At 35.1% G+C, this 7,600-nt stretch overlaps 1 long non-coding RNA gene across 1 annotated transcript; it reads left to right on the plus strand.

Moving 5' to 3' along the window:
- Positions 1–5,485: 5,485 nt before the first annotated feature.
- LOC146922813 (uncharacterized) lies at positions 5,486–6,523 on the plus strand. The gene is made up of 3 exons (XR_015012591.1): positions 5,486–5,688; positions 5,791–5,862; positions 6,020–6,523. It is a non-coding gene; the product is annotated as an uncharacterized LOC146922813 (long non-coding RNA).
- The last annotated feature ends 1,077 nt before the right edge of the window (positions 6,524–7,600 follow it).

Consider the following 7,600-nt stretch of genomic DNA (forward strand, 5'->3'; position numbering starts at 1 on the left):
GACACTCACTCTACCATTTCACAATTCAACAATACGTAATTCAATATTTCTAAATCAATTTCTGCAGACACGACAACATAGATGAAAAATGTAACACAACATAATCATTTTTTTTTTTGGTAAAGAAGAAGCGCACGATGAAAACAAACAAACTTAATACAATTAGGCAGTAATGAACAAAAACAATTCCGATCCATAAACATTGTATAATCCTTGCAACATGCATCGTGATTCACACCTTTGATTTGAAATAACACATGCCCAAAGAAAACAACCATAATAAAATAATGAACATCGACAAAGAATAAAGGAAATACCAAGAAAGAAGTTGGTTTAATAACAAAGTAAAATTGATCAAACATAGTTGAGCCATATTCCGCCGCACCGGTGACATGTTCCATGACCACGTGAGGAAAACACCCTTCTCCTTCTTGGCTTCCTATTATGGAAACTCTACTTCATTCTTTATCTTCATCATTTCTTTTGTCTTCCCCTTCCTTTTCAGTTCCTTATTTACCCATTCTCCTTCTCTCTTATGTTTTTCTAATCCACTTTATGCATGTTATTGTGTTTTCACTTTAACGCACTTCAATCAAAGCCACCAAAGAAGGTTGAAAAGAAAGTCAATTTCGTGGTGTTTTTTATGTTGTGAAATAAGTTTAAAAAATAATAAAAGCTTTTCAGCATTATAATATCCCTGCATTTTACACTTCCAATAAATATGTCAAAATACATTTAAAATTAACAATGATTCAAATTAGAAAAAACTACAAAGTAGAAGGGGTTATAAATCAAATAGTGTTTTTTTGTTTAGTTATTTAGAAGGTATAGAAAGAAATTGATATTTAGTCCAGAACATTGCACACACCTTAGGCGGAAACAAAGGGGAATTCATACTTCTAGACCAAAATTGTTTTTGCTTAAAAACACATGGAAAAATGTAATTTTACTTCCAACTGCAGTTAACTAAGCGAGATGTAATTAACTACCGCTGAGCTAGATGCAGTTAAGTGCAGTTCCTGGCAAAGCATCAATTGCGATATTGCGTGTTTCGGTCGAAAATAAACCAATCAAATTTCCATGTGTTGGAATAAATTGGTGATTTAATCTTTGAGACATGGACCAAAATAACCCTGCCAACTACTTTTTTTTTTACACTTTTGAACGAAATATCACCCTATAATATGAAAATAAACCAATCAAATTTCCATGTGTTGGAATAAATTGATAAAACGTTAGGTCAATCACACCATTTCAAAATATTATTGATTATGCATTTATAAAATAGACACTAATTGTATTTTTTTTTTTTTTTATCAAAATCAATTGTATTAGATTCTAGTATAGTATACACAAATACTTGCTGCAAAAATATAGAAAACATGGTATTATATACACAAATATGCTGCAAATATAAAGAAAAGTATGGTATTCTATACATAAATATGTTGCAGGCACATGAACATAGAGTTATTGTTGCTAATGTCAGATTCAATTTACCCTCTTTTATATCCTTTGAAACAGCAACATTGATTGTCCATCAACCACAACTGCATTAGGCTCCTCTTCAATTTCTCCCCCATCATCATGAACCCAACTCACAGAACTGGTTCTTTATGTTGTTGCAAGCACAAGACTCACGACGGCCATTCTAAGAGATTCATTATTATTGAATCATCGAAACAAAAACAAAAAGAAGTCAACTTTTTCTCTCTTATTTCCGGAAGAAAAAAAAAAAAACTTTCTTTCTCAACAATTGCTTGGTAATTATCTCATCAACACACATGTCCTTTACTATATCAACCCAGAAACTCAAATCAACTTTCTCTCATTTTGACAAAACTCAAGCTTCATGTCGATCATAAAAGTAATATCATCCATGCAATTTACACTCCTGCTATAAGTAGAATAACTATATACAATCCCAATAACATGATTTCAGAAATGGTGGCTAGTAGCAGCATATAAATTGTCAGCTGGTGTTTCTAACTAGATGCAAAAAGAGTAAGATAATAACTACAAAATAAATAATCAGTTATCATTCTATTTTGATACGTCTGATTCATAGAACTAAATGGTAAGGAATCCTAAAAGTGTGGGCCTCAGTACAAGTAAAATTTTAGCCTATAAGATTTACTACAACACACGATAAGCAAACTCTACTTTAAATATAGGGAAATGCTAACGAGTGCCCCTAGGGCACTCTTTAAGGGCATAAGTGCTAAGTAGTTATGAAAATGCATGCAAGACCCTTAACTCTATACACATGAAAACTCTCTGAATAGTGCTTCATCAAAGTCTAACAACAAGAGATAATGTGTTTGTCTAGTCGAACCTTGGAAGCCATAATGAAAATATGATTTAGTGGCATAACCTTTGTTTTTATTTCTGATAGAACCCAGAAATTTGAAAGAAACAATGTATTTTATTTAACTGGAAAATGGTGAGCTCAAAGCTCTTGCAATGATGTAAACAGAAAACTGAATGGATAAACCAGAGTTCAGAGAACTCCTAGCAGAGCTAAGCTCCTAGACCAGAGAGAACTTCTTTATTAAACAACTCTTAACAATCTTTCCGAATGCCTCACCCTCTAGGCTATCCTCTCTTTCATAGCTGTGCTTTTGTGGATTGGACCCAACAATTGGGTCAACACATGTAGAGGAACTCAGGGTTCTATCAGTTTCTAATTTCATCTACTCCCTCCGGTCACTATTATTAGCAAAAGTTTACTTTTTAAATTCATTCAATAAATGATGTATGTAGTCTATATATTGACTACATACATCATTTATTTAATGAACCTAAAAATTCAAATTTTGCTTATAATAGTGACCGGAGAGAATATGTTTGAAGAGTTCTCTTATTTTGCATGTTAACACGTTTCTACATATATACTTTCTGCAAGAAGAATAAAGAGAAGACTGACTTATAACTCTCGAAGCAATAACACAGATGTATCAAAACCAAAAGCTTCTAGTTCTTGAACAACATCAAAATTCTCAAAGAAAATGGAAGGTAAAAAAACTGAAATGAAAATGCCAATGTGTAGGTTAAATCAAAACAAAACAAACTCAATGACATTTTAATGCCCTAAATATAAAAGCTTATATAAATCAGTCAGAAGATTGAATCACCAACATACATGGATGAAATCATATATATTGGCAGTGTCAGAGGCAATATCCAATAAGGGTCCTCTTAACACAACTGTGTAATTGCAAAACAGAGTGTCTACTTTGTCAGCAAGTATAAGTTTGTCAACAATATAAGTTGTACAGTTGCATACGCTTTTGTGTTATTGATGCCCTAAACATTGAGAACTAAACAATACATTGAAATTTAAAAATAAAAATAAAAAGGATGATGATGGTGATGATAAGACAGTAGTGAACTGAAACTAAATACATTACATACCCCTTAGAATAGATTCAGCTCTTCCTTTATTTGAGCCTTGAGGATTGGTATTCTTAAGGGTTGTATGGAAGCTAGCTATGACTATTAGACCTGTAAAGTTGCCATATCCAGACTAATTGTGAATTCAAATTATAAAAATATGTAAATATCTGTAAATGCTGTGTGAATATTTGTGTCTATAATGAGATCACACTATTGTATTTGTAATGGTGTTACAATAAGTGCATTGAATGCTTAATTAGTAAGCACCAGCCTAGGAAGTTGAATACTCTAGGAGTAATAACAATCAATCTAGGAAGCGGTACAATTAAAATGTTGTCTAATGTGCTCCTCTCTGTCTTTTCGTGGTTTGTGCTAGTGGCTCTTAAATCTACATAAAGCAGACACAAGTGCAGCAAAACATCAAAATAAACTATTGTACTTACCTTCTTAACACTTTCATTGGGGTAGCATTTTCCATGAATATAATGCTCGTGAGGTTCTTACAAAAATTGATAACTATAATTTGGAAGCCTTTATAAACATGCTGTCAAGCATATTGTGCAACTTTACTATTGAAATCCTAAGGCAATGCAGTAAATGACAGCACATAAGTTTCATGCTAAATTGATGAATCCTACATGGTGAATGCATTCAATATGCAGAAAATCAATTACCCAGCAGAAACAGAACGAATATTTGAATTCTTATCATATTCCTCATCGCAAATCTGCAACAAACACACGTTTGACCTTCCTATTCTCATGCTCAAATATATCTTTTTCAAAAACTGAGTCTCCTACTGAATGTATAGAGATTTCACATAGAACGTGACATAACAGATTCTAACATGAACTTTCATATTTCATGCAATGAAAGAAAAAGACATCATTTTTACAGTGTTTTACTTATGGATAAAGTGTTATCTGCATTCTAATGTTTTCGCTATTCAAATCCTTATTGTTTGTTCATTTCTTTATGAGTCACAGAAAAATGTAAACACTAAAAACATTCACTTCCAAACAGAATTGCAATGAAATACAAGGAAGCTTTCAAGAAAGCATTACTCATTTCAAGCTTCGTGTGCAGCTACAAGCCTACAGCAGCTACAACGTTGTACCAAATAACCATGAAATTCTCCAAATTCAAGAATTGTATTTGGACAATGCTTAGAAGCATGTTAACAAGCATTTTGAGTAAACTTTCAATCAAAAGCCATAAATAATTCGGCGCAACTATAATAGATTAGTTGATTAGTTCACTGTCTAAATTTAAATTAATTCCTTGAGAAAGTAACTCAGCCGGTTCAAGTGTAACCGCCGAAATGCTCTCTGTGCCACTATCTGGCACAAAAACACCTTCCTTGATTCCTGAATTTTTCGCCAACATTGGAGCGAATTCAGACTCAGTCTCCCCCGCAACAACAAACGAACGACTCATCTTCGTAACCAGAACCCTTCCAACCTCATTTACAGCTTCTTGAACAGCATAGGTAAAAGCTTTGGAACTACCTCGTCTCACCATATCATCAAAATTATCCTTAAAAGGCTTCAATTGTGACGGGTGGTACCAAGCAAATGTTCCATCAAAGTAAGCTACCAAGAGTCTATTCTTGTTTCAGCTTTAAAGCAAGTTCCGACGCATCAGACGGATCATAAACCCAACCTGGCCACCACGGATGACTCTTAATCTTTCCCCAAACAAATTCGCCAACAGAAATGTCACACCTTTCATCGATCAAATCGTCAACTTCAACATCCATGCTCTCACTAGCCTACACTATTGGACCCTCAAAAATCTCAATCTTCCCATCACAATTTTCATCTTTTTTTCCTTCCGCACCCTCCTTCTCAGTCATTTCAACATCAACACTTTCACTTGCCTCCACTATCGGTACCTCAATAGACTCGATCTTCCCATCACAATTTTCACCCTTTTCTCCCTCCTCACTATCCTTCTCATTCATCTCAACATCAATGTTCTCACTTGTTTCCACTATTGGAACCTCAACAGTAGCAAATGGAACCTCAACAGTCGCAAATTTTTCATCTTTTTTCCCCTCCTCATTCTCCTTCCCGTTCACTTCAATATCAATATTCGCACTTATCTCCGCAATTGGAATCTCCACAGTCTGAATTTTTTCATCACCTTCTTTGACTTTCTCCTCACAATTGATCTTCTCACAAACGACGACACTTCCATCGTTTTCTCTCGTTTTCAACAAAGAAGACACCCCAGTATTCACCTCATGTTTTCATTGCCATCTGTCGAGGTTATTGGGACCGAATGGGACAGGTAACTTAATTTTCTTCTGGACTTCTTTACATTGCCATGTAGCATCTTTTTAGATGTAATGAGTTTTATGGAAAACTTTCTTATATATTTCTTATTTGACAGGAAATTTTGAGCTTCTTGGAGAACAGAAAAGAGAATAGATCATGGTATAAAGGTTCAAGGGTGGCTGTTTCAGTAAGTAGCAACTAATGACAAATAGCATTTTATGTAAAAACAATTTTCAGTTTATTTATATAAAAGCAATGTTCTTAATGCACTTTAACGCGCACTTGGATCCGGATTATGAGCTGTAAGAAAAGTATTGATTTCTATCTTGAAACCGTGTATGCAGGTTCTGGATGATACATTTGCCTCACAGATGCAACAACTTGTAGGAAATGCAATACAAGAGAAAGACATGGAGGCACCTAGATGCATCATGAAGGTTCGTTCTATGCTATGTAAAGACGCTCCTAATCACAAGGACAACAGTTTTTACTATTAGACTGCTAATCAATACACATGTAAATAAAGAGGGTTATTAAGGGGTTAAAATGATGATAATCAATCAATCATATGGGTCACACCAATTTTGTAGCAGGAGTAAGCAACTCAACTGCTCCTAGGAACAAGATTAATATGCTCTTCACTTACTGGGAAATGAGAAATAGTGCAATTTTTTAAGTAGCATACACAATTGTTATTCATTGTAATACTTTGGTAGGAATATATAGTTTTACTAGCTTTTTGCATTCTATTGGTTAAAAAATGCAATCTCTAACAGCAGTAACTTTTTGTTTAATTTATTCTTCATTTTGATGGTATATTAATCATATCAGTTATCTCAGCTAGCAAATAATGTTTGCCATTTAAATTTTTTTTTTTTTTGAGCAAAGACAAGATTAATGCATTTCATTCATAATCAAAGGGTACAAAGTAGATGGTACATCATAGAAAATATGGGGGCTAGGATTAGATAAGGATGCTCTAGCAATACTATGAGCAACCTTATTTGCTTGCCTCCGAACATACGACACTACAAAATCAGGATTATCTAACAGTAGTTTCCTACATTGTGATATGATATCTCCAAACTCATTGGTAGGAACATTTGAAACAGCAAGTGCATCAACTAGGGACTTGCAGTCTGATTCAAAGCAAACAATGTGCAATCCCTTTGATATTGCCATTTTGATAGATTCAAGCAAACCCACGGATTCTGCTTCTAGTACCGTGGCGGTGAAATGCGACACGTCTGATTTTCCAAATAATAGCTGACCCGAGGAGTCTCTAAAGCACATACCGTATCCCATGATAGAGTTGTTGTTGAAGGTAGTTGCATCGACGTTACACTTTATCACACCAATCGGAGGTTTTGACCAAGTAAAGGTATGATCTAAGTTGTGTTCCTGAATTTTGACTCTTTGCATACAAGTCCATTCATGGAGAGCATCCTTGGCACGATCGACAATGAAGGTGGGAGAGGTGTCAGTGGACTCCCAAAGTTTAGTGTTGCGGCTCTTCCATAGGCTCCAAAGGGTCATAGCGGTTAGTGTTTGTTGTTGCGTCGATAGCCTGTCAAGTAAGTCAAACAACATTACAGTAAAATCATTAGCCTCGTGGAGTAGCTCACAGACAATATTATCAATGCCAATTATGTTCCAACAAGTTGCAGCTTTTGAACAAACGAAAAACGTATGCATGTGCGTTTCAGCCAAGAGATTGCAAGACACGCAAGTATCATCACAAGGAATACCACGATTGATAAGATTAGTGCGTGTAGGTAGACATTGGTGAGCTAAGCGCCATAGGAAGGATCGAACCCGGTGCGGGACTTTCATGTTCCAAAGGGACTGCCATGGAACACTACCTTGCGGAGGGACAGACGCATGAAGAAGGTCGATGCAGATTCGGTAAGCTGACTTGACCGTAT

The sequence above is a fragment of the Medicago sativa genome, chromosome 5, assembly GCF_051527215.1.
Source record: "Medicago sativa cultivar Bolivia chromosome 5, Bolivia_mono, whole genome shotgun sequence".
In the NCBI taxonomy this organism is placed as follows: domain Eukaryota; kingdom Viridiplantae; phylum Streptophyta; class Magnoliopsida; order Fabales; family Fabaceae; genus Medicago; species Medicago sativa.